General features: G+C 48.4%; 1 protein-coding gene and 1 pseudogene across 6 annotated transcripts in view; one reads left to right on the top strand and one right to left on the bottom strand.

Moving 5' to 3' along the window:
- The window catches only part of LOC311426322 (CUGBP Elav-like family member 4), a gene marked incomplete at its 5' end in the record, with an annotated part of 354,690 nt that overhangs the window by 102,817 nt on the left and 224,041 nt on the right, over nucleotides 1-27,832 (top strand). The window lies entirely within an intron of this gene.
- LOC311426272 (very low-density lipoprotein receptor pseudogene) lies at nucleotides 6,824-10,314 on the bottom strand (annotated as a pseudogene). Its single transcript, XR_014698945.1, has 2 exons — nucleotides 10,241-10,314; nucleotides 6,824-9,497 (listed from the first exon to the last, which is right to left on the bottom strand). The product of XR_014698945.1 is annotated as a very low-density lipoprotein receptor pseudogene (transcript).

The raw sequence follows: 27,832 nt of genomic DNA, 5'->3' as shown, positions 1-27,832 counted from the left end.
GAGACAGGGGATCTGCTGCAAGCAAAGCCTGAAGACCATATGCAGCCAGAAAAATGGCATTTGGAAAAAGTGGGAGACAGATTTTATCCACTCTTTTTAAAATTGTAAGTGAGGGTGAAATCTCTAAAGTGCTGCTCTGAAAGCAAGGAATGGTGTTGGTGAGGACTTCTCAGGCCAGGAAGAGAAGAGGGTTCCAGCAGTGGGATCACTATTTTGGTTTCTTCTACTGGGCATTTCATGTGGATGTGGCAGGACCCTTCTGCATCTTCATTGCCTCTTATTTCCAATGGAGGTATGGATATTCCAGCCTTTAAAAAAAACAATGAGGATGTTCCTTGCTAAAAGAGATCCTCAGATCTTGAAATTTTGCAAAGATATTTACAAAATGTGCCTTGCAAGAAGTATTTAGATTCAGAAAGAAAGGTGGAAAACTCTGTGTATGATTGTCATACAGTGAATTTACTAGCCATGGGCATCCTGCACAAGCCACATCCATGCAGGGAAAAGGCAAACACACACCATTTTTCAAGAGCAGTCGTATGTGAGAAGATGACCTAAAAAACTGTACACAGGTATTTGTGTAAGATAGTGAGGAAAAGGGTAGAGTGGAAGAAGAATTGCTGGGACTCTGGAGGTGAGTGGTCCATAGTCCTGGGCCAGGGAGGTGTGGAAAGAAGAGTACGGAGAAAGGAGGGGGATGAAGGGATGACAAAGCATTTCTTTTTAAAATTTTATTCTCTTAGAGCTGTTTACAGGTGTAATCCTACAACTGCAGAGTGTAAATCCTGCAGAAGCTGTAGCAATTTCCTGCACCAGCACCTAATGGCAGCATAACAGCCCGGGTTGCTGTGAGCACCAGCTCAGTTCAGACTTAACTCCAGACATCCTTGCACACAAGCCCCCAGTCTTGGGGAGCTCTGCTTCGTGTTTCCTTCCTTAAGCTTTGCCCTCCCAAAAGAGTTAGCCCTTCCTCTCCTTCCTGGCAAAAAAACATGGGAATCATTAATGATTTTAGATCAGCCGTGTCCAGCTCCTGCCTTCACCTCAGTGGCCAGCCTAGCTGCCACGAAGAAGAGGCCACGGCAGCAGGCAGATGACCCCTATCCAGTGAGAGGAGGAGAACGTCTGTCTGCAGGCCACCCATGGCAGCAGTGGGACCAGCCTCTTCCTTTACCTGCAGCCCTAAAAATGCTGGTGAACCTGGGGAGCTTGCACGGGGAGACTGACCAGTCTGCCAGGCACAGGAGGCCACAATCAAGGCTTGAATGATCTCTTCCGGCCTGGGTTATGTGAGCAAAGGGGGGAAATTTTTGAGCTGGAGGGGCATGACAATCTCCTCACATGCCAGAAGCAGTCTTCTGACAGCACTTTGCCCGTGGAGTGGTGCTGGCGTGGAGAGGAGGGGATGTGAGCGCATCCCCACAGTCTCCTCAGCTGAACAGGCTTCTCAGGCCTTGGGATGCGTCTGTGCAGCACCTAATACAACGGGGCTTCTAACTGCAACCATAATAGAAATAACATATAGTAATAAAGTAAACAGTAAAGTAAAACTGTCTTCTATAATTTTATTCTCCAGGCTAAATGAGATGCCAAAAATGAACAAACAGTCTCCAAGTGATATTAAAACGTCTTTCACTTTTAAAAATTTAAGGAACATACTAGTGAGAAAGATAAGGAAACTTTAAAATACATTATTTTTTGGCATGATGGTCTCTTCCTCAGACTCTGTACTGTCTGGTCCACTGAGGACTCGTTGATATATCCTAGAGTGAAGCAGAGCATTTTAACAAATTATTGGGATGAAAAGTTGCCCTCTATTTTATTTTATTTAGAAAGTTTGTCTTAGAAAAACTGGTTTTGTTTTTGTTTTTGTTTTTTTTTTGTTCTTTCTTTCTTTCTTTCTTTCTTTCTTTCTTTCTTTCTTTCTTTCTTTCTTTCTTTCTTTCTTTCTTTCTTTCTTTCTTTTTTCCTGGTTTTCCTGGAGAACAAGTCCTACGAGGAGCGGCTGAGGGAGCTGGGCTTGTTCAGCCTGGAGAAGAGGAGGCTCAGGGGTGACCTTATTGCTCTTTACAGATACCTTAAAGGAGGCTGTAGAGAGGTGGGGGTTGGCCTGTTCTCCCACGTGCCTGGTGACAGGACGAGGGGGAATGGGCTTAAGTTGAGCCAGGGGAGTTTTAGGTTAGATGTTAGGAAGAACTTCTTTACAGAAAGGGTTGTGAGGCATTGGAACAGGCTGCCCAGGGAAGTGGTGGAGTCACCATCCCTGGAAGTCTTCAAAAGACGCTTAGATGTAGAGCTTAGGGATATGGTTTAGTGGAGGGCTGTTAGCGTTAGGTTGGAGGTTGGACTCGATGACCTTGAGGTCTCTTCCAACCTAGAAAATTCTGTGATTCTGTGATTCTGTGGTTTGAAAAGCCCAGGACTGTCTCCTTGAGTGGTAAGGACAAACTGGCAATAATTTATGTTATAGTGTGATATGAAAAAAATACATTACACTATAAATTATAATATGAAGGGTGAAATGCCAGGAAGGATGCCAAATGCCAGTGGAAGTCCCGTTAGACAACAGTTCTATTGCCTACCACTCCCCACAGAAATCTTAGAAGGTTTGCATGAAACTTTTTACTGTGAGGGGGGAGAGACTGGGGGGGAGGTGAAAGAAATATAACAGATAAAATACATAATCAGTCAAGTGGAGATAGGAATTTTTTGCTAATGCTTAAAAAGAAAGGTGACTTGCATATACAGCTATAACAATTTTAAATTGGGCCACCTAGGGTATTGCAATGCTGGCTCAAGCTTGGGCAGGGGCTGAGGGGAGGAGGCTGCACTGGGGGTGTGTAGTGCTGCATCACTGTTTGAGGGGCTCATGGATTTTGTCCTCACAGAGAAGTCTGGTTCCTCAGGGTTTTGGGTAGCCCTGCTCATTGCTGCAAGCTGTTTGAGGCCATGCTGTGCTCCGGTGGGTCCCCTCTGGGAACAGGACTCATTAGGGGTGGAAATGAAGAAGGGTTCTCAGGGGAGAACGGCACCAAGGGGCAGGTCTGGAGTTCATCACTGACCTTGTGGTGTGGACTATTGTTGGTGAAGTCAGATGGCTGTAAAGATGCGGGTTATTTCATACGTGGTGTCTCATGCTTCTCCAAACATTCACCACCAGCAGCACCTGAGAAGATTATTGCTCTCTACAGCTACCTGAAAGGAGGTTGTGGGGAGCTGGGGACTGGCCTCTTCTCTCGGGTAACTAGTGATAGGACTAGGGGGAATGGCCTCAAGTTGTACCAGGGGAAGTTCAGGTTGGAAATCAGGAGACATTTCTTCTCAGAAAGAGTGGTCAGGCATTGGACCGGGTTGCCCTGGGAGACGGTGGAGTCACTGTCCCTGGGGGTGTTTAACGAAACGCTGGACATGATGCTTAGGGACATGGTTTAGTGTGTGACATTGGGGGTAGGGGGATGGTTGGAGCAGATGATCTTGAAGGTCTTTTCCAACCATACTGATTCTTTGATTCTAAGATCCTGGGGCCTGGTGGGTTATGAGGCAGACCTGTGCAGTCATCCTCATCTAATGGTGTATGTACCGAGACATCTGTGTTACCTGCCCCCTGGCTATTATTTAATTCACGTCATCTTGCATGCTGTCCCTTTCACCCAACCTCAGCCCAAGTGTCTCTCTCTCCTTACAGTGAGATTATTTGTTTCACCCTGGTGCTTTCCTGAGCACCCAACAAACATATTGTACCTTGACAACTATGTATATAACTATATGTCCTCCACCAAAAAAGACAGAAGGGTAATAACTGTAGGTGACTCCCTTCTCAGGGGAACAGAGGGCCCTATTTGTTGGCCTGACCCTACCCATAGGGAAGTCTGCTGCCTCCCTGGGGCCAGAGTCAGGGATGTTGCCAGAAAGCTTCCCAACCTATATCAGAGAGTGTTTTGATGTTGTGGAACTTGAGGCTGGGAATGATAAGGTTGAGTCCCTATGGGTTAGGATTGGCGGGAAGGCCAACAAGGCAAGCATCCTGGTGGGGGTCTGTTATAGACTGCCGAACGAGGATGAGGAGACTGATGAGGAGTTCTACAGGAAGCTGGCAGAAGTTGCAAAATCGTCAGCGCTTGTTCTCGTAGAGGACTTCAACTTCCCTGACATATCCTGGAAGCACAACACAGCCCAGAGAAAGCAGTCTAGGAGGTTTCTGGAGAGCGTGGAAGACAGCTTCCTGATGCAGCTTCTTACTGAGCCTACTCGGAAAGGTGCCCCGCCAGACCTTCTCTTCACAAACAGAGAAGGACTGGTGGGAGATGTGGTGGTTGGGAGCTGTCTGGGGCAGAGCGACCATGAAATGGTACAGTTCTCCATTCTTGGAGAAGTCAGGAGGGGGATCAGTAAAACCGCAGTCTTAGACTTCCGGAGAGCTGACTCTGAGCTGCTCAGGACACTGATTGGTAGAGTCCCCTGGGAGGTGGTTCTGAAGGGCAGAGGAGTCCAGGAAGGCTGGGCGCTCTTCAAGAGGGAAATCTTAATGGCGCAGGAGCTGTCTGTCCCCACGTGCCCAAAGACGAGCTGGCAGGGAAGAAGACCGGCCTGGCTGAACAGAGAATTGTGGTTTGAGCTTAGGAGAAAAAAGAGGGTTTATAAGCTTTGGAAAAGAGGGCAGGCCACTAGGGAGGACTATAAGGATGTGCAGGGACAAAATTAGAAAGGCCAAAGCTCATCTGGAGCTCAATCTGGCTACTGCTGTTAAAGACAACAAAAAGCGTTTTTATAAATGCATCAACACAAAAAGGAGGACTAAGGAGAATCTCCATCCTTTACTGGATGCGGGGGGAAACTTAGTTACAAGAGATGAGGAAAAGGCGGAGGTGCTTAATGCCTTCTTTGCCTCAGTCTTTAGTGGCAAGACTAGTTGTTCTCTGGATGCCCAGTACCCTGAGCTGGTGGAAGGGGATGGGGAGCAGAATGTGGCCCTCACTATCCACGAGGAAATGGTTGGCGACTTGCTATAGCACTTGGATATACGCAAGTCGATGGGGCCGGATGGGATCCACCTGAGGATACTGATAGAACTGGCAGCGGAGGTGGCCAAGCTGCTTTCCATCATTTATCAACAGTCCTGACTATCGGGGGAGGTCCCAGTTGACTGGCGGCTAGCAAACATGACGCCCATCTACAAGAAGGGCTGGAGGGCAGACCTGGGGAACTATAGGCCTGTCAGTTTGACCTCAGTGCCAGGGAAGCTCATGGAGCAGATTTTCTTGAGAGTCATCACGCAGCACTTGCAGGGCAAGCAGGCGATCAGGCCCAGTCAGCATGGGTTTATGAAAGGCAGGTCCTGCTTGACGAGCCTGATCTCCTTCTATGACAAAGTGACACGCTTGGTGGATGAGGGAAAGGCTGTGGATGTGGTCTACCTTGACTTCAGCAAGGCTTTTGACACCATTCCCCACAACATTCTCCTCAAGAAACTGGCTGCTCATGGCTTGGACTGGCGTATGCTTCATTGGGTTAGAAACTGGCTGGATAGCCGGGCCCAAAGAGTCGTGGTGAATGGAGCTGGAGGTCGGTCACTAGTGGTGTCCCCCAGGGATCAGCACTGGGGCCAGTCCTCTTTAATATCTTTATTGATTATCTGTATGAGGGGATCGAGTGCACCCTCAGTAAGTTTGCAGATGACACCAAGTTAGATGAGTATGTCGATCTGCTCGAGGGTCAGAAGGCTCTGCAGGAGGATCTGGATTGGCTGGACCGATGGGCTGAGGTCAACTGCATGAAGTTCAACAAGGCCAAGTGCTGGGTACTGCACCTGGAGAACAACAACCCCAAGCAGAGCTACAGGCTGGGAGATGAGTGGTTGGAGAGCTGCCAGACAGAGAAGGACCTGGGAGTGATGGTGGATAGTCGGCTGAATATGAGCCAGCAGTGTGCTCAGGTGGCCAAGAAGGCCAACAGCATCCTGGCTTGTATAAGAAGCAGTGTGGCCAGCAGGACTAGGGAAGTAATTGTCTCCCTGTACTCAGCTCTGGTGAGGCCGCACCTCAAGTACTGTGTTCAGTTTTGAGCCCCTCGCTACAAGAAGGACATTGCTCGAGCAAGTCCAGAGAAGGGCGATGAAGCTGGTGAGGGATCTGGAGAACAAGTCTTATGAGGAGCGGCTGAGGGATCTGGGATTGTTGAGCCTGGAGAAGAGAAGGCTCAGGGGCGACCTTATCGCTCTCTACAGGTACCTTAAAGGAGGCTGTAGCAAGGTGGGGGTTGGCCTGTTCTCCCACGTGCCTGGTGACAGGACGAGGGGGAATGGGCTAAAGTTGCACCAGGGGTGTTTTAGGTTGGATATTAGGAAGAACTTCTTTACTGAGAGGGTTGTTAGGCATTGGAACGGGCTGCCCAGGGAAGTGGTGGAGTCACCATCCCTGGAGGTCTTTAAAAGACATTTAGATGTAGAGCTTAGTGATATGGTTTAGTGGAGGACTTGTTAGTGTTAGGTCAGAGGTTGGACTAGGTGATCTTGGAGGTCTTTTCCTACCTGGACCATTCTGTGATTCTGTATATCAGACACATGCACTGAGATTCCCAAGCACAGACAAGGTACATCCCCCCACCCCCTCACCCCCCGCAGTGTAAGAGAAACAAGTGAACAATTCCTCCCTTTGTTCCGCAGCTGCCCCCAGGTGTGCAACTCTTGTTTGTGCAGCATCTGGCACAACAGTGCTCTGATACAAAGCGTACACAATGATTTTGTCCAAGTTATTAATGATGACACCAAAAATGAAAGTTGAGGCAAAATAATTAATTTGCAGGAGAGGCTATTGTTGCAGGAAGCACGGTCGAAAGCACGACAGACACACAGTAGAGTCAGATCATGCTCCATTTTATTGCCCGAATAGCCTAACTTTTATAGAGAACTTAACAGGGGTGGACAGTGTTTCACACAAGATTATTGGTCAAAAGCACTCAGACAAACAGCTACAAGAAAACAACCCCACCTGCAAGAAAACAACCCCCTTGTGATTAGCAGTCACATAGACCTTGTCCTTGAGGCCGGCTACTGGTAACAATATTTTCCTGAATTCCTCAATTGGGCGATGTGGGAACACTGTCATGGGAACTTCTCATAGTTGCCCTGGTAGCTTGGTTTGCTCAGCTACAGCAAGCCATGGGATTTTTGCTGTTTCAAGAAATCCCTCAACAATTCCCCCTTCTTCTTTTGAGCAAACCAAGCCTGACACAGCAGTTTTACAAGTAACTCTTTAGCTATACTTACAACACACAACGATGATTACCACCACCATAAACCAAATCCTTAATCCCCTTGTGATTAAACCCAGCAACCATCTACACTTTGTTTCAAACAAGTCAGTGAACCATTGATTGAAAGGATTGATACCATATTGAATCTTTCTCATGTGCTCTTTCAGGAAAGTAATGGATTTGTGAATTGACACATTATGATCAAAAAGGTTTAAACAGTACATTCCCTTAAAGTCCTCACACCCATTCCTTTGAGCCAAAAGCAAGATGTCAATAGCAGCTTGATCCTGTAAAAGCAGATGTTGCAGACTATTTTGATCTGGTAACATCTCCTCAAGTATCTCTGTCGTGGCATAGGCTTGCCTCTCGGCCCCGCATACCAATTTTTCTAAGTTGTTAAGTGCGGCCGCAGATGCCACTCCAGGCACTGAAATTGCTAATGCCGCTCTAGCTGCAACCCCACACAATTCAACATTATCATTGCAATCCAATGCAAGCAATGTCCATTTATGTCTGGTGATCTCACGCAACTGTAACAAGCTAGGAGCAAATACAATGAGTTTATCTATGTAACATGGACATCTGATAGCATTTGCAGGGATACCTTGCCAGGCCCCATCCCCACAAATCAGAAGCACATCAGGAGGTAAGGCCAAAGCTGTACAATTGTTCCAAACACTGTAGTTGTTACCCCTTGTCTCCATGCTACAAACCCCTGAACCCTGCTTAGCAGCGTCATTGCAATCACAGGTGTTATTTGTGTTTTTGTACCAGTATGACCTTTTCCAGGTTCCTGTAGCAGGAATCATCTGATATCCACGGCTATGTTCACTTTTGTAGCCACCTTTCAGGTTGATACACATTTGACTACAGATACCAAGGTTTTGACATTCATCAATGTCTCCACAGTTTCTCTTGTCTATAAACTCAAACCCAGCTGGACAGTCACATTCATTTATGATGCATTCCTTCAGGGGCTCATCACCCCAGTCCTTGCAGTCTCTCTGCTGGTTACACACTTTATTGATATCTATGCATTCTCCACTTCTGCACTTGAATTTGCCAGGTCCAGAACACTGAATAACATTGTTACAGTTTGCTTCATCAGTGCCATACAGACAGTCTCTCACACCACTGCACTGCCTACTCCCATGGACACAGTTCCCATCTTCACATCTGAAATGGTCTGGCCTGCAGGTCCGAGAAGGGCAGTTAATTTCATCACTTCCATCCTTGCAATCAGGATCTCCATCACATCGCCACTTCTTGTGGATACATTCACCTGAGCCGCACTGCACCTCACTCGTAGCACACTTCACTGGAGGTGCAGGCTGGCGGCCACACTGCTCCAAAGATTCATCCGAGTGGTTGGAGCAGTCAGCATCATCATCACACACCCAGCTGATAGGGATGCAGGTAGAACTCTTGCACTGAAACTCATGAACACCACAGGTAGGAGGTGCACACTCCAACTCATCGCTACCATCACTGCAGTCATCTTGAACATTGCAGACAAAGCTTTTGGAAATACATTGCCCACTACTGCATGTGAATTCTGCTGCACTACAAGTCACAATGCCACAACTCTCTTCATCTTCTCCACTGTCGCAGTCCTTTTCACCATCACATTTCCAGGACACTGGGATACACTGGGTTGACTGAGGACCACACCTGATTTCATTTACCCGGCATGTTCTCGTATGACACAGCTCAGCACTCTCATCAGACCCATTTTCACAGTCCGGATCCCCATCACACTGCCATCTATTTGGCACACACTGACCACTGTTGCACACAAAGTCAGATTCAGCACACGTCTTCTTCACACAAGCACTCTCATCACTGCCATCTGAGCAGTCTTCACATTTTGCTCTAGCACCGTCGGCAGCAGTGCACAGGCCGGCGAGGGCGAGCAGCAGGCAGAGTGCCCCGCAGCGCGGCAGCGCCTGCCGCCGCCCCGCACCGTCACCTGTGTCACTTATACTACTCCTATTACCCATGCTGTTAGTGTCAGTGGCATCCTCCTGGCACCGTTTCCGTCTTTGTCGCCCCTTACTCTCCCCCTTTTCTTTTTGCCACTGACCATTCACCACAAATGGATGAGACACATGATTACTAGTTAGGAAAGAGAGTGTAACGTCTGCTATACGGCTGCAGGCCGTGCCAGCTGCAACCCTAGAAGCTGTTTGTGAACGAGCCTGACGGTGGTCATTTGGCGGTGTAATCTGCGTCTCTGCTCTCCTGCCCTGCAATAGAGCTAAATCGTCATTAATAGTCTGTAGAATGTGGCAACCCCACGGAATGTTATCCAGAAACATAGGTATAACACCGATCTGGGGACGAATAGTCTTTTTTTGCATTGCAAGATAACTTCTTATAAAAAGAATGCCAGAGAGAAGCAGCACAGCCGCTGCTGCCGCTGCCTCCATGGTTACGTCAGACAGGCTGCAGAGTCCTGATCTCCGCCCCTCTGCTCTGTGCCGACTCGCCACACGGTGAGGGTCGGCCGCCATTGTCCACTGACGCCTCTGGTCTCCCGTAGCAACTCGATCTCGGATGGCCCGTATCGCACCGCGATTCCGCGTCTCTCCGCGATTCCGCGTCTCACCGCAATTCCCTTTTCCGCGTCTCTCCGCGATTCCGCGTCTCACCGCGATTCCGCGTCTCTCCGCAATTCCTTTTTCCGCGTCTCTCCGCGATTCCACGTCCCGCCGCAACTCCGTTTCCCGCGGCCCTCCGCAAATTCCACGTCCCGCCGCAACTCTAATTCCCGCGGCCCTCCGCAAATTCCACGTCCCGCCGCAACTCCGTTTCCCGCGGCCCTCCGCAAATTCCACGTCCCGCCGCAACTCTAATTCCCGCGGCCCTCCGCAAATTCCACGTCCCGCCGCAACTCTAATTCCCGCGGCCCTCCGCAATTCCACGTCCCGCCGCAAAACCCCGTTCCCCGCGGTTTTCCGCGTGTCTCAGCGGGAATACCACGCCTCACCGTGAGTCCTGTGTACCGTGTTTCTGGGCCGGTGTCCGGTCCGCTCAAGCGCCGGTCGGATGGGCACTCCGAAGTCCCGACGGCGCGGCGAGGTCGCGGCGCCGCTGGTCCCGGCGCCGCTGGTCTCCTGGTCTACCTGCGTTCGGATGTGCCGGCGCCGCTGGTGTCCCGCTGCGCTGCGATGTTTGTCCCGGCGAAGCTGCGATGTTCCGTTCGGGTCCTGTTCAGGTCTCAGCCTGTTCGGGCGCCATATGTTGCAGGAAGCACGGTCGAAAGCACGACAGACACACAGTAGAGTCAGATCATGCTCCATTTTATTGCCCGAATAGCCTAACTTTTATAGAGAACTTAACAGGGGTGGACAGTGTTTCACACAAGATTATTGGTCAAAAGCACTCAGACAAACAGCTACAAGAAAACAACCCCACCTGCAAGAAAACAACCCCCTTGTGATTAGCAGTCACATAGACCTTGTCCTTGAGGCCGGCTACTGGTAACAATATTTTCCTGAATTCCTCAATTGGGCGATGTGGGAACACTGTCATGGGAACTTCTCATAGTTGCCCTGGTAGCTTGGTTTGCTCAGCTACAGCAAGCCATGGGATTTTTGCTGTTTCAAGAAATCCCTCAACAGGCTATAGTTTGTTGATACAGAGGGGAGGCAGTTTACCCTCAGGGCTGACATGATTGGTGAGGCTTCTGCTTCATTCCTACCTCACATCTGGTGAAACAACTGTTTGAATCCAGACTTTTGAGCCAAATTTTATGACACTGTAATGTTTGTGGAGAAGTTCGAATCTTTTCTAGACATCAAGTAATGAAATTGGATGAGTTCATTATAAGAGTGCCTTATTGAACTGACCTACAGAAAAAACTTCAGAGCTTCAAGCCCAAACAAGTTCCTGATATGATGTGAAATGCAACGGAAAAATCATTTAGAAAGAACAACAGAGAAGCTGATTTTGCTCTAGTTTTATGTTGGGAATTGGCATACAGGGCCTGGACATGAGTCCGTGGAACAATTGTTCGATCTGAGCTTGCCTTAAGCAACCAGGAGTAGGCCTTAGAAAATCTCATGGCCTGCTGTAGCTGAGCAAACCAAGCTACCAGAATAACTATGAGAAGCTCCCACGACAGTGATTCCCACATCGCCCAATTGAGTGAATTCCTCAATTGGGCGATGATATTGAAAAATATTGTTACCAGCAGCTGGCTTCAAGGACAAGATCTACGTGACTGCTAATCACAAGGGGGTTGTTTTCTTGCAGGTGGGATTGTTTTCTTCTAGTTGTTTGTCTGAGTGCTTTTGACCAATAATCTTGTGTGAAACACTGTCCGCCCCTTTTAAGTTCACTATAAAAGTTAGGCTATTCGGGCAATAAAATGGAGGAGCATGATCTGACTCTGCTGGTGTCTGTCGTGCTTTCGGCCGTGCTTCCTGCAACAGTTTTACAGGTCGGTTCAATTAAGGTTTCTGAACTCTCTTTTCTGTGTAATTCTAAAGAAGGGTCATTTAATTAATATATTTATCTGGAGGAAGGGAAAAGAGAAGCAAGGGAGGAGGAAAGCAATCTTAAGACAAAGACTGTATTTCATATCCAGCACTGCAGGTCTTGCTCAAGACTAACACATGAACTCTCTGGGTACCCACAAGCCTTCATTCCACACGGTTGCAGTTTTAGCCTTATCCTTTAATTTGCTATATAAATGACTGCAAAAATGACGGAATCCAGAGAGGAAAGACACAAGCAAGCACATTTCTTACTCTTGTTTTCCTTCTCTGTGATTAATTTCCAACCAGTCATCCTGGTTTTATGAGAAGTTGAAAGAAGGTGCAAACTTTTATATTGTCTCCCTGCCAGCCTTCAGAAGACTATCTGTTAGTGTTCAGGAGCTCCTTGCCGTGTGACTCATGGATGTAAAACCGTGGAGCTTGGTCCTCAGGTCTGCAGCATCACTCTGCCCCTCTCCCTGCTCCTGGCTTCAGCTCTGCAGACCTCAGCATGCTGCAGACTCCAGAATCTGGAGACTCTCCACAGCCTCCAGTGGAGGGACCTTGGGCTGAAGCTTTCTTGGTCTCTTGACACCTCTGTTTCTCATGTAGGTAGGGGGTTCTTGCTAAGGGTACATGCAGGAGAGCAGTTCATCTGCATCTAAGTTTGGGCAGGGAAGACCATGCCTGTCTCGGTGCCAGCCTGGGACGCCAAACAGGGAAGTTTGGTGAGAAGACCTGGGATCTCTGCGAGAACCTGTTTAACCTGGTCTCTGAAGCCTTTCCATGCCACCATAGGTCTAGTTCTGCTTCAAAGAGACGAAAGCTTTCTGCAACCACAAGTAACCTGAGAGGGTCCAGCGTGCAGTACCCTGTGATCTGTTTAGAAACTGCATTAATAATTGCAATAATAGTTTTGTGTACAAGAATAGGGTAAAATCACTTGAAGTAATGTGTGGGTCCTTTGGTGGTGATACCCTTTTGAAAGCCATGCTGGTGAAGGTAGCAGTACGTCTGGAGCTGGGCCTGGCATGTTTGCATGCATGTGTCATAAATAGTTATCTGGTGCCATCTGCGTTCCTGCAGCTCCTCCACGTTATTTTCGTATTGCCAAAAGATGGAGAGCATTCCCCCTGCCCCCTCCCTAACAACACGTTTATAAAAAGGGTATTTTGCACTGAAGGGAGGAAAAGGGTTAACAGACAAAGTTTTTGCAGTGAGAGGGAGAGATGAGCCTTTGAGCTCTCTGGGAGGCTGAAGTGTGAAGAAGTGGGTAAAAAGGCTTTCTCCCCATCCTTGCAACAACATGGTCCGTCTCAAAAAAAAAAAAAAAAAGCCTTTTTTTTTCATGTTCTTCCAAATATCACTTCTGCTTGTCACAATATTTATAAAAACCCTCTTGCTATCTCAAGCTACACAGCCTTTGGCTCAGGTTCCTGCTTATGGAAAGCAGGGTCATAAACATATCATTGTGTATTTGATAAATCCATCTTCCTCTTGTCATTGTCACCAAGAAGCTGAGATGACGGGAGATTACTCCATCAAATTGGAAACGCCTGCAGAGTATATGAATTTTCATAGGATGGAAGTCCTTTTTAATGGGAAGTGGGGCCCAGTGAAAGCCTACTATTTTAAAAGAAAAGCGCATGCATCTGTGCACTTTTGAGTGTCTGCATCTGTGTATGGGAATAAACTGTATGGCAGAATCTTTCCCTAACGCGCATTAGGAGTTACGCCAGTACATCCCTTTTGAGTCTCACTGTAGGTTTGTGCCCATTTCTCTGTATCTATTTCTCTCTATATGACCTCAATTCACATTTATATTAAGGCTCCCCTAATACATACTGGATGTGTAAAAGGGATATTAAATAAGTGCAAATGCCATTAGAGAGTATTTACTGATCTAACACATTTCCTGTGAGCATTTTCATTACCATGTTTTGAAATGCTCATCTCTGCCTCTACCTGTGGCTTAATGACCACGTGGAGGCCAGGGTTCTTTAAGGATTCATAACTTCAACTTCCTTTATTGAGGACAGGCTCCCTTCTTATACCATTTGCTCTACAGCAGTACTTTTCCACTAACGATTCATTGCTCAACATTTTTGCCATGTGTGGTGGTTTCTCTCGGGTGGGCAGCTGAGTTCCACCATGGCCGCTCTCTCACTCCCACTCCCCCTCCTCAAAGAGGAATGGGGAGAAAATACAATGAAAAGGGCTCAAGGGTTGAGATAAGGATGAAGAGATCATGCAGTAATTGTTGTGACGGACAAAACAGACTCAGCATAGGGATATAGTAAGATTTAATGCCTATTGCTAACAAACTAGGGAAGCGAGAAACAAAGGAAAGAAACCAAAAATGGCTTCCCCCCATCCACCCTCTTCCACCTCCTCCCCCCGAGCGGTGCAGGGGAATAGGAGAATGGGAGTTGTGGTCAGTCTATAGCACTTTGTCTCCACCGCTCCTTCTCAGTCACTCTCATCCCCCTTGCCGTGGGGTCTCCCACGGGATGCAGTCCTTGGTGAACTGATCCTGCATGGTTTTCTCACAGGCAGCAGCTCTTCAAGAACTGCTCCAGATATGGGTCCATGCCACGGGGTCCATCCCTCAGGAGCACACTGCTCCAACCTGGGTCTCCCACAGGCAGCAGCTCCTGCCAGGTCACCTGCTCCTTCGTGGGCTCCTCTCCATGGGCTACAGCTCCCACACGGAATCTGCTCAGGCAGGGGTCCTCCACAGGTGGCAGCCTCTGTCAGTGCAGGTCCACCTGCTCCACCATGGTCTCCTCCATGGGCTGCAACGTGGAACCCTGCTCTACCGTGGTACTCCATGGGCTGCAGGGGGACAGCCTGCTTCACCATGGTCCTCACCACAGGCCGCAGGGGACTTCTGCTCCAGCTCCTGGAGCACCTCTCCCCCTCCTTCTTCACTGACCTTGGTGCCTGTTCCTCACTCCTCTCACTCTCCCAGCTGCTGTGTAGCAGCGTTTTTTGTTTTTGTTTTTGTTTTTTTTAACCCCTTTCTTAAATATGCTCTCACAGAGGTGCAAACAACATTGCTTATTGGCTCGGCTCTGGCCAGCAGCAGGGCCCTTACCTAACATGGGGCAGCTTCTAGATTCTTCTCACAGAAACCACCCCTATGGCCCCCTGCTACCAAAACCTTGCCATGTAAACCCACCAGACACATTAACAGACTACAAGACTTTCATGGCCTGAAAACAGCCAAAACAAAGTTTTTATCTAATTAAAAGCTGCAGTTTAGAGAATCAAAACCTTGCCACGTAAACCCACTACACCAGGCAACCACAAACACCCAGCAACTTCCATGCCTTAACAGCTGGAGAACAAGCAGTCCGAGACAGCAAGGTGCATCACCCTTCTTTGTTCCTGAATCACCCTTCTTTGTTCCTTCTAAACTCTTTACATTCCTCATGGCCTCATTGTTAAGAGTCCGATGTTATCACCAACCATGGGGCTTGTCAACCCCCATGGCCACACTCCCAGATCTACCCCCTCTCTTTTTTATTCAATGTACTGAAGACAGGAGCCCATCTTCAGTGAGAGTTGTTTCTGTGTCAGGGTTCAAAGGCCACACGAGTTTCTCTTTCTGTGGCGAAGCTTAAAAGCAAACAGTTTGTGGTTTTCCAAATAGGAAAGTTGTCCTTTTCTTGCTCCTCACTAGAGCCAAAAATGGCTGAAGGGATTATGCTCAAACTTAAGCAACGGAAGAGAAAATAGGTAAATATGGATACTAACCTTTGGATATGAAACTCAGTTGGGCCAGGTGCTGAACACTGCTGAGAAACAGCGAGGTGCTGTGGTGTTGCTGCAGGACCGAGCTCTGGAGAATGGCAGTGTGTGACGGTGAACGGCCAAGCCAGTTCATGGAGCCTCCACTTTGCAGAACAAGTTGATAATAGCTAAAATATCATAGGGGGATGACTAAAATGTTGGTAGGAAGGGGCCTCTGATGGTGTTTGGTCCAGCCTTTCCTTCAAAACAGGGCTGTCACCCACACGTGGCCAGGGTGGTGGTGGCTTGGTCTGGCTGTGTCTCAGGAATACCTGGATGGGATGTACAGGGTTCCCAGACGTCTGACAGAAATCTAGTAAGGCTTTTTTTACCTGAGATTTCTTCCTCAGGCCTCCCAGGGGCAACCTGGAGATGGGGAGCCCAGGGCACATCAAGATTCAGTGTCCCTCAGTGAAGCCATGCTCAAACCACGCAGGGCAGGCATGAGGTGAGATGTTGCCTTCAGTGCAGGGAAGCCTACGTGGTCACAACTGAGCTGTCCCTTCAGCATCACAAGGGTACCACAGGCAGTTGAGCTCAGGACAGACCAACACCTAATGGTGACACCTTCAGCACTTCAGTGGCATTTTTTGCACCTTCCACTGCCATTCGTGCTGCTGCAGTTGTACAGCTAACACCCAGCCTAGGGAGCTTAGGACGAGGTCTACTCAGTAGACTCACATTTAGAGCTTAATTTTTATTTATGATCTGTGAGAATGTGTTCCTATGACCCCAGAGCCTTCTCTTCACTTTGAAGTTGTCTTCCCTTCACGTTCAAGTGGTACAACGTCCTGCTGGGACAAAAGTACGAAAAGCCTTTAAGCCAGTACCTCTGCGTTTTGCTGCTGTCATTTCACTAACAAAACCAGAACCTTCCCCAAATAGCTGCCCAAGTACAAAGCTGCAAAAAGGGGAAGCTATAGATAATTCATTATCACAAGCCTTAAAGGGAGCTAACTACACACCTTCAACCTTCGTTGCAGTAGTTTCTGCTATAAGTTCAGCCTCTGTGGATTGGTGCATTTACCCAAACAGGGAGCTGAGTACAAACTGGTTCAGTCTTAACCAAAGGAACCACAGCTGCTGTTTATAACCTGTCTGCACTGTGTGTGGCTGTGGATGTGTGTAAACCAGTTCAGTGTCCAGGAGAGCTGGACTTCACTGGGATTTTTAACTGAGACCATGCAAGAGGAAGGGTTGTTTTTCATCTCCCTGGGAGACAATTGTCGTGGTTCCGCTCGAGTGGGCAGCTGAGCTCCACCACAGCCGCTCTCTCACTCCCCCTCCTCAAAGAGAAACAGGGAGAAAATATGATGAAAAGGGCTCAAAGGTTGAGATAAGGACGAGAAGATCATGCAGTAATTATTGTAATGGGCAAAACAGACTCGGCATAAGGAGATAGTAAGATTTATTGCCTATTACTAACAAGCGAGAGAAGTGAGAAAACAAAGGAAAGAAACCAAAAGCACCTTCTCCCCCCATCCACCCTCTTCTACCTCCTCCCCCCGGCCAACGCAGGGGAAAGGGGGAATGGGGGTTATGGTCAGTCTATAGCGCTTCTTCTCTGCCACTCCTTCTCGGTCACTCTTGTCCTCTGTACTGTGGGGTCCCTCCCACAGGATGCAGTCCTTGATGAACTGATCCGGCGTGGGCTTCCCACAGGCAGCAGCTCTTCCAGAGCTGCTCCAGATATGGGTCCGTACCACGGGGTCCATCCCTCAGGAGAAAACTGCTCCAACCTCGGTCCCCCACGGGCAGCAGCTCCTGCCAGGTCACCTGCTCCTGCGTGGGCTCCTCTCCACAGGCTACAGGTCCGGCCTGGAATCTGCTCTGGCAGGGGTCTTCCACAGGCCACAGCCTCCGTCGGTGCAGGTCCACCTGCTCCACCGTGGTACTCCATGGGCTGCAGGGGGACAGCCTGCTTCACCATGGCCCTCACCACAGGCCGCAGGGGACTTCTGCTCCAGCTCCTGGAGCACCTCTCCCCCTCCTTCTTCACTGACCTTGGTGCCTGCAAGACTGTTCCTCACTCCTCTCACTCTCCCAGCTGCTGTGTGGCACAGCGTTTTTTTCCCTGTCTTAAATATGCTCTCACAGAGGCACAAAACAACATCGCTTATTGGCCCAGCTCTGGTCAGCAGTGGGGCCCTTACCAAACATGGGGCTGCTTCTAGATCCTTCTCACAGAAACCACCCCTATGTCCCCCTGCTACCAAAACCTTGCCATGTAAACCCACTACAACAATATAAAGGCAATCTTTTGTCTCATCAAGTGCAGCAGGTTCCTCAGTTTCCTTCTGGTTCTGATGCATGTTTACCTGCATCAACCATCTGGGGCAAGTGAAAGCAAATGTGGAAGTAGTTCGTGTTCACTTCAGCATTTCAGACATTGAAAACGCCTTTCGGAGATGCTTGCAGGCTGGCTCACATATATAGCAGAGGTGATGGTGTGTGATTATCAAGCAGCAGCTTCAGGAGGTCCTATTTGCCTGTCAGGAAGTTCAGTGACAAGTTTCTCCATGTACTGATAACAGCGGATGGTGTTACCAGTGCTAGGGCTTTTATTACCACTGTCTGGGCTTCTGTGACTGATGCATTTCTAACCCCTCCATGCTTCACAAAGAAGCACAGAATTGTAGAGGTTGGAAGTGACCTCAAGAGATCATCAGGTCCAAATCCCCTGCCAAAGCAGGTTCCCTAGAGCAAGTTGCCCAGGTAGGCGTCCAGACGGGCCTTAAATATCTACAGAGAAGACTCAACAACCTCCCCAGGCAGCCTGTTCCAGTCCTCCGTCGCCCTCACCGTGAAGAAGTTGTTGAGCATGCTGGTGTGGAACTTCCTGTGATCCATGTTGTGGCCATGGCCCCTTGTCCTGTCCCCACAAAACCACTGAAAAGAGGTTGGCCAAATCCCTCTGTCTCCCACACTTAAGATATTTGTAACCACTGATAAGATCCCCTCTCAGTCTTCTTTTCTCCAGGCTGAACAGATCCAGCTCTCTCAGCGTTTCCTCATAGGGAAGATGCTCCAGGCCCCATATCATCTTTGTGGCCCTCTGCTGGACTCTCTCCAGGAGATCCCTGTCTTTTTTCACAGAACCACAGAATTTCTAGGTTGGAAGAGACCTCAAGATCATCGAGTCCAACCTCTGACCTAACACTAACAGTCCCCACTAAACCATATCCCTAAGCTCTACATCTAAAAATCTTTCAAAGACCTCCAGGAATGGTGACTCCACCACTTCCCTGGGCAGCCTGTTCCAATGCCTCACAACCCTTTAGGTAAAGAAGTTCTTCCTAACATCCAACCTAAAACTCTCCTGGCGCAACTTAAGCCCATTCCCCCTCGTCCTGTCACCAGGCACGTGGGAGAACAGACCAACCCCCACCTACCTACAGCCTCCTTTGAGGTATCTGTAAAGAGCAATAAGGTCGCCCCGAACCTCCTTTTCTCCAGGCTGAACGAGCCCAGCTCCCTCAGCCGCTCCTCGTAGGACTTGTTCTCCAGGCCCCTCACCAGATTGGTTGCCCTTCTCTGGACCCGCTCAAGCACCTTGATGTCCTTCTTGTAGCGAGGGGCCCAAAACTGAACACAGTACTCGAGGTGCGGCCTCACCAGAGCTGAGTACAGGGAGACAATTACTTCCCTAGCCCTGCTGGCCACACTGTTTCTTATGCAAGCCAGGATGCTGTTGGCCTTCTTGGCCACCTGAGCACACTGCTGGCTCATATTCAGCCGACTATCAACCATCACTCCCAGGTCCTTCTCTGCCTGGCAGCTCTCCAACCACTCATCTCCCAGCCTGTAGCTCTGCTTGGGGTTATTGCGTCCCAGGTGGAGGACCCGGCTCTTGGCCTTGTTGAACTTCATGCAGTTGACCTCAGCCCATCGGTGCAGCCTATCCAGATCCTCCTGCAGAGCCTTCCTACCCTCAGCAGATCGACACATGCGCATAGCTTGGTGTCATCTGCAAACTTACTGAGGGTGCACTCGATGCCCTCGTCCAGATCATCGATTAAGATATTAAAGAGGACCGGCCCCAGCACCGAGCCCTGGGGAACGCCAGTAGTGACCGGCCTCCAAATGGACTTGACTCCATTCACCACAACTCTTTGGGCCCAGCTATCCAGCCAGTTTGTAACCCAACGAAGCGTATGCCAGTCCAAGCCAAGAGCAGCCAGTTTCTTGAGGAGAATGCTGTGGGAAACGGTGTCAAAAGCCTTGCTGAAGTCAAGGTAGACCACATCCACAGCCTTTCCCTCATCCACCCAGTGCGTCACTTTGTCATAGAAGGAGATCAGGTTCGTCAAGCAGGACCTGCCTTTCATAAACCCATGCTGACTGGGCCTGATCGCCTGCTTGCCCTGCAAGTGCTGCGTGATGACTCTCAGGAGGATCTGCTCCATGAGCTTCCCTGGCACTGAGGTCAAACTGACAGGCCTGTAGTTTCCGGGTCAGTCCCCCGGCCCTTCTTGTAGATGGGCGTCACATTTGCTAGCCGCCAGTCAACTGGGACCTCCCCCGATAGCCAGGACTGTTGATAAATGATGGTAAGCGGCTTGGCCAGCTCCTCTGCCAGTTCTATCAGTATCCTCAGGTGGATCCCATCTGGCCCCATCGACTTGTGCACATCCAAGTGCCGTAGCAGGTCACCAACCAGTTCTTCATGGATAGTGAGGGCCACATTCTGCTCCCCATCCCCTTCCACCAGCTCAGGGTACTGGGTATCCAGAGAACAACTGGTATTGCCACTAAAGACTGAAGCAAAGAAGGCATTAAGCACCTCCGCCTTTTCCTCATCTCTTGTAACTAAGTTTCCCCCCGGCCTCCAGTAAAGGATAGAGATTCTCCTTAGTCCTCCTTTTTGTGTTGATGTATTTATAAAAACATTTCTTGTTGTCTTTAACGGCAGTAGCCAGATTGAGCTCCAGATGAGCTTTGGCCTTCCTAATTTTGTCCCTGCACTGCCTCGCAACATCCTTATAGTCCTCCCTAGTGGCCCGCCCTCTTTTCCAAAGCTTATAAACCCTCTTTTTTCTCCTAAGCTCAAACCACAATTCTCTGTTCAGCCAGGCCGGTCTTCTTCCCTGCCAGCTCGTCTTTGGGCACGTGGGGACAGACAGCTCCTGCGCCATTAAGATTTCCCTCTTGAAGAGCGCCCAGCCTTCCCGGACTCCTCTGCCCTTCAGAACCGCCTCCCAAGGGACTCCACCAACCAGTGTCCTGAGCAGCTCAAAGTCAGCCCTCCAGAAGTCCAATACAGCGGTTTTACTGGTCCCCTTCCTGGCCTTGCCAAGAATAGAGAACTCCACCATTTCGTGGTCACTCTGCCCAAGACAGCTCCTGACAATCACATCCTCCAACAGTCCTCTGTTTGTGAAGAGAAGGTCTAGCAGGGCGCCACCCCTGGTAGGCTCACTAACCAGCTGCATCAGGAAGCTGTCTTCCACGCTCTCCAGAAACCTCCTAGACTGCTTTCTCTGGGCTGTGTTGTGCTTCCAGGATATGTCAGGGAAGTTGAAGTCCTCTACGAGAACAAGCGCTGAAGATTTTGCAACTTCTGTCAGCTGCCTGTAGAACTCCTTTTCCGTCTCGGCAGTCTATAACAGACCCCCACCAGGACACTAGCCTTGTTGGCCCCGCCGATCCTAACCCAAAGGGACTCGACCTTGTCATTCCCAGCCTCGAGTTCTACAACATCGAAAGACTCTCTAATATAGAGAGCCACACCACCACCCCTTCTGTGCTGCCTGTCCCTTCTAAAGAGCTTATAGCCAGTCATTGCAGCACTCCAGTCATGAGACTGGTCCCACCACGTCTCCGTGATGGCAACCAAGTCGTAGCCTGACTGCTGCACGATGGCTTCCATCTCCTCCTGTTTGTTACCCATGCTGCGTGCATTGTTGTAGATGCACTTCAGCTGGGCCATTGCCTTCTCTCCCAGCCTTGCCATTGTTCCCCCTGGCACAGCTCCAACAATCCTTGCTTCAGCCCCATCCCCCTTCTTACCTAGTTTAAAGCCCTCTCAATGAGCCCTGCCAGCTCCTGGCCCAGGATCCGTTTTCCCCTAAAAGATAGGGACCCGTCTGCGGCCATCAGGCCGGGTGCCAAGTAAAGTGCCCCATGATCAAAAAACCCAAGATTTCTGCGTTGGCACCAGCCCCTGAGCCACGTGTTTAACAGGTGGGCTTTCCGTGTCCTCTCTGTACCCCTCCCTGCCACTGTAGGGATGGATGAAAACACCACCTGCACTCCTGCTCCATCAACTATCCGTCCCAGTCCCCTAAAGTCTCGTTTGATAGCCTTCAGGCTTCTCTCTTCAATGTTGTCACTACCTGCCTGGACTATCAAAAGAGGATAATAGAGAAAGGGAAGCTTCCTGGCAACGTCCCTGACCCTGGCCCCAGGAAGGCAGCAGACTTCCCTATGGGTAGGGTCAGGCCGACAAACAGGGCCCTCTGTTCCCCTGAGAAGAGAGTGTCCCACAACAATCACCCTTCTGTCTTTCTTGGTGGAGGCAGTCCTGAGGCGTGGAGTCGACATCCTCGCCCTAGGCATCCTCCTGGGTATACTTGCTACCTCTTCCTCACCCACCGGTCTCTCAAGCTCCAGGGCCTCAAACCTGTTGCGTAAGGGCACCTGGGAAGGTGGGGCCGGAAGGGGAGGGCATCGCCTGCGATGTCGAGCAGGGACCTGTCTCCATTCCTCCTCAACTCCCAGGTCCCCTCCCTCTGCCCGATGGCGACAGGGCAGGGGGTCCACTCCCATTTGGGGTGTCTCACCTCGGTACCTGTCCTTGAGGCCCTGCAGGGAGTTGCTCCACCAGTCTATCTCCCGCTCACACTCCCTGATATCCCTCAACCTCTCCACCTCCTCCTTGAGCTCCGCCACCATGCGGACCAGGTCATCCACCTGCTCACACCTCACGCATGCCGTTTCTCTGCCTCCCGCTTATGGCAGCAACAGGCTCAGACACTCCCCGTATCCAGTGTTATAAATGGCTCAGGATTCAAATTAGGATTAAATAAAAAAAATAGGATTTATTGAAAGAATATAAAGGAATAGAGGTAAGCAAACAGCGCTGGGTGCACCGGGAGTCTCCGCTCCACCAGGACGCACACCAGTTACATCAAGCAGCTGATTTTTATGCTCGTAGACTAATACATATTCATTACTACTTCTAAAAAAATAGATTATTAAAATTAGCTTCCGGGGTGCAGTCCCTCCTACTGGAGCATGCGCAGTCTCCTCTGGGGTCTCTTCTGGGGGTCTCTAGGGGTCTTCCATGCTGAAGGCTCGCAGTCTTCCTCTCCCCCTTTGTACTTACTGGGCACCATCCCAAGTTTACGGAACATCTTCTTCAAGTCTTGTCTCCCAGCCGTCCTTCAGCTTCTTTCTCCTTCCTCTTTATCTCTCGGCCCCCCCTAACCAGATACCAAAGATCCACATAGTATCCCATAACAGTCACTAGTTGTTATCAGTTGTTCTGAAACTCCCAGACACACGAGTAATTAAAACATTCTTCCCCAGCCATTCACAGACACATCTATAGCAGTGTTAGAAATAGAAGTCCGGAATAACAAAAGCAAACATATTCATAAATTTAAGGAGTGTTTTCTGAAGACATGATAAATTGACTAGAATGAGGGGGAGACTGGGACACACTGCATCTGTGGTTCAAGAATTAAATTGCCAGTGCAGGGCCCAGAGGCAGACAGGATTCAAACAGAATTGTTCTTTATGGACACGAATTGTTAAAACATTCCTCACACCAGTGACCTGAACTGCTGCATTTTTAAACGGGTAGTCGGTCTGGGTGTGTACCGTCTTTCTGGAGAGCTCACGTGCCTGGTGGAGACCATTATCACCTAGCTAACAGCTGTCATTAAGGAGGTGTTCCTATGGGCGGGGGAGAGCTCTCTGCCCTTCCTGATAGCCCTGCCTGCAGGAACTGTCGCACTAACTGCCACGCCACGCCCTTCTGATGCACCACGCCCTGTTTGCCCATCCTGGTCACTCGCGCTCCCTAGGGGCAGCTTTTGAACGGCTGGGGAGGGGGCGCTGCTGGCTCCGCCTACGCCTCGTCAGCCTCCCTCACGAGGGCTGCCGGGTCCTGGTGGCTCCCTCAAGTAGGCTCGATGCCAGAAAAATTAGCCCTGCCTGGCCCGATCCCCCGCTCCGCTACAGAACATGTCTGCCCCGGAGCCGATCGCCTTGGCAAATGGCAGTGAAATGGCAGTGGCACCTGATTTAAATAGCCTGCCGCTGATGCTGCTGGCTCCGCCTACGCCTCGTCAGCAGTGTGCCCTCATGGCCAAGAGGGCCAATGGGATCCTGGCATGCATTAAAAGGAGTGTGGCCAGCAGGTCAAGGGAGGTGATCCCGAACAGCAATGGGATGTGTCTGCTGAGCAGAGGTAAGCACTTTAGTTTAAATATCAGTTAAAAAATCTTCTGTCCTAATATTCTGCTGGTTTAAAAATCTTCTGTAAGAAGAGCATATTCAGAAACCACTGCTCAGCAGACAGCAGTGCAGGGGAAATGAGGTGCAAAGAATGAGAGAGCCTGCAAAGACACAAGCTAAGGACAGGACATTACCTCCCTGTCTCCCACAGACCGATCCCAGGCTTCATCCCAAAGCCAGAAGTGTCAGAGCAGGAGCACTGCGCCATACCATCCCGAGATGCTACTGCATCTCAGTGCGTGCAAGTCTGCAGATACAGGCAGGGAAACCATGTACATGGCTGTGTGCTTGAATATAGATTTCAGAGGCAGTGTGCATAAATCTGGGTAATTTATACAGTGCCACAAATACAAACAGCAACTGCCACCCCTCTCCTTTCACAAACTCATATATACAAATGCACCACTTAAATTCAGACAGGCTTGGTGCAATGACTACTGTCTGAATTTAAGAAGCGTTTGGACTGTACACTTAATCACATGGTCTAAAATTTTGGGTAGACCTGTGTGGTGGCAGGAGTTGAACTCGATGATCCTTATGGGTCCCTTCCAACTAGGGATATTCTATGATCCTACCTCAAATATGAATAATGTAATGACAAAGTGAGCTGCATTTGTACGGACATCATTGGTATCAGCAGTTAGGAATAATAGTTGTCTAATTGTAGTCTTTCATTGTTTGCTATGTCAAAGCGTGGGCAAGTAATTGCAAACATCAAAACCCTTTCAGAGTGTGTGCAAAGCCCTGACCCCCATCAGCTGCTGTTAAGCTTATCTGATCCACCACACACACGCACTTACCAGGCAGATGAATTAGCTAGATGGGCTGTGCTATTATCATTATTATTATTAGTAGTAGTATTTTCTCTTTTGTTTAGTGTTTTCCTTCCCTCAGGGTTGTGTCTGGGTTGTGAAGGGTTGTTAGACTTTTTTATTATTATTATTGTTAGTCATATTTTTCAGCATGCATGTGATCACTTTTTGGGTGAGATAATTTAGACAACAGACATCAACAATTATACAAAATAATATGGTAACCAGCAACTGAAAAAAATAATAATTGATTCTCATGGGCTGCTAAGTGTTACAATTTGAATGTCTTTCTATTAAAATCCTTGTAATAGACGCAGGGAGAAAGCAGGGAGGAGGGGAGAGGGAAAGAGGGAGAGGGAAATCTGTTCTTTTTCAAATATTACTCATAAGATGGAAGAGAAGAATGCAAGCGGGACTGATTGCCATTAACATAATCCCATTTCTAGTATTATTTTATTAATATAAACATCTTGGCTCTGGGAATGCCTCCCGGATCATATAAACTTACTGTATTTTGCATTGGGTTTAGGGGAAAATCAAGGAGAGCGCTAAAAAAAAATTAGCCTATTTGTTATATTCATTCTGAATTGCCACCTGTACAGTACCTGAGTGGAGCATCAGATTTGATTATCAAATACAATTAAAGCCTATTTTTGTCGATGTGGACTACCATGTAAGTGCATATTGTATATATCCGTCTAGAAGACAGCAACAGCACAATCGTGGGCTATGTACTCTGTCTTCCTGCTGGAAAGGACTTGCAGTGATTTTCTCTGGTTCACCCTCCCACAGAAAGGTGACCATCTCACCATCTCAGTGCTCTAACAACAGCTATTAGAGAGACCACATCTTGTGCAAGGAATTCGTAGGTGCATGGGTAGATACCTGCTTTAAGCCTTCACAGTGTCTCAGCTCTGTTTGTTTGGTTTTGGTTTGTGTTGTGTTTTTTTTTGTCTCACTTGTGATAAATCATATTTATTTGTTATCAACATATAGTATCTTCAGAGACTCAGCAGGTTACGTTGTTTTTGCTGCAAGCATTTGCTGTTGCATCTGTGGCTTTCATGGGTGGCAAACGCAATATTGTACAGGATGTGTGCGCTCAAACTTCTGTAATAAGATAGTTTAGAGGGCTACATAATTAATCTCTCCCAGGAAGTAGTAGAAACCCTGCAATGTTAGAGAAATTCAAGCAAAAGGGGAATTTTTACTGGGTACAAGGAAGAAAGTCCTCATGATGAATCTTCGTAGATCATGGAGGTGGGTCCCAAGGGGAGGAGATGTAACTTGTAATTTGGGCAACTTAACATGAGGATAGGCAAAATGTTATGGAATGTTGGGCTGGGAAATGTCCCATGTCTTTAATGGGTAACATAACCTAAGAAGTCTTTTTCCCCTCTGATTGCTGTGAGTCATCCTCATAGTGCTCCCTGACACTTTTGTCCTCAGTCTGCTTGCTCAGAACTTGCTTCTGTCTGTGGACAGAAGAATGTGGATGCACTAAAATGCACGTACATTGAAGACCTCAGAGCAATCAGAAATGGGGATGGTACTGAAGAGAAGATGCTACAAAGTATGTGTTTGGAAATGTTATAGACTCTGTTTTTTTCCTCAGGGAAAGGTACAGCCGCTACTGAGGTCACAGTTGGTCAGACAGCAGAACACATGTCTGGAAATCAGGAGAGCAGAATTCTGGTCTTATTCTTGCCAAGTAGTATGGGCAAGTAGGTTGTGGGGAGGGTTCATCTCCCTTATCTTCTGTCTTGTGAAGGTTAGGTGATTATTCCAAGCTGGTTATCTGAGATGTTTCACCAGTCAATGAAGAAGCAGATGGGTATTCCCACAGGGTGTTTAATTCACTCCTAAGACAAGTGAGGATGAATCATTCTATGGAAATTCACTGGCATCTCCCCGCATATCTTGTAGAGTCTGGCCAGCTAGTTTTAAGTAAATTCCTAGAAAACAAATGTTAGGGGAGAAAAATGCCTCCTTTTGGATATAATTCCCCTCCATGAAGAAGAAATGCAGACATTCCCTTTAACTTCAGGAAATTCTGAATTTGAGGACCTGTAACTAGCTTCTTGTCATCTGTTAATCTGAAAGACATCCAGTTCCATTTCCCACTGTTCTCTGCCAGCAAAAATTGGTCTGAATTGAAACAGCCGGATAGAAAGCTACTTTATTAGATGGTTATTATACACAAAATGAGTGCTGAGGGAGACAATTTTTTCAGGCAAAAATGTTAATTTTTCACGATTCAGACTCTGGACACAAAAGTAGTAAACTTGATGAAACTTTTACTGGATAAGTTTCTGAGGTGGACTTTCCAAGATGGACTTTTTTTGCAACAGCAGGTGCTTCAGCATATAAGCCATGCTCTGATGACATGGAAGACACCTGTGCAGTTGAGTTGTCCTAACAGCAGAGCTCATGGGAATTTTAGGTCAGGAAGGGTGATGATGTCAACCCATGCATTTGGGAAAGGTCATGGTCCAGAATCGAAATAATGCACAAAGCCTTGACATTTTCTGCTAAATGAAATTCTTGTTTTCCAACTCACAGTAATTAAGATTGGGCTGAGAAAGGCATGTCGTGGGGAAGTACTGTACCATGCAAGTGCTTTTACAGAGAGCAGAAAAAGCTCCAAACTTTCCACATCTTAAGGACAGAAAGAGAGAAGAACACAGAGAAACAAAAACAGAAAAGAGTAAACAGTGAGACAAGTTTCATAACAAGAAGAGAAGTGGTTTCAAAGCATGTACAGTCTTACTGTTGTCAAAACTGTATGTGAGAATCATAGCAAGGGGGACACATTTTAGAGGAATTTCAGGGAACATCCCGAGATGGGATTGCAGCTCTCTTTAAGGAGCTCCTACCATGCACGAAGGGGCAACATGGGAGAAAACAACAAGATACTTGTCTAAAAAATTACTGAGTGTTAGGGGATGTTATCAGAAGATAACCAAAGATGGGAGCTGGCATTTTAATAGCGAACGAGAGATGTTAGGTAGAGGGGAGATAGGCAGTGAA

This window comes from Aythya ferina, assembly GCF_964211825.1.
Source record: "Aythya ferina genome assembly, chromosome: W".
Lineage (NCBI taxonomy): Eukaryota > Metazoa > Chordata > Aves > Anseriformes > Anatidae > Aythya > Aythya ferina.
This window is presented reverse-complemented; position numbering and strand designations above follow the sequence as displayed.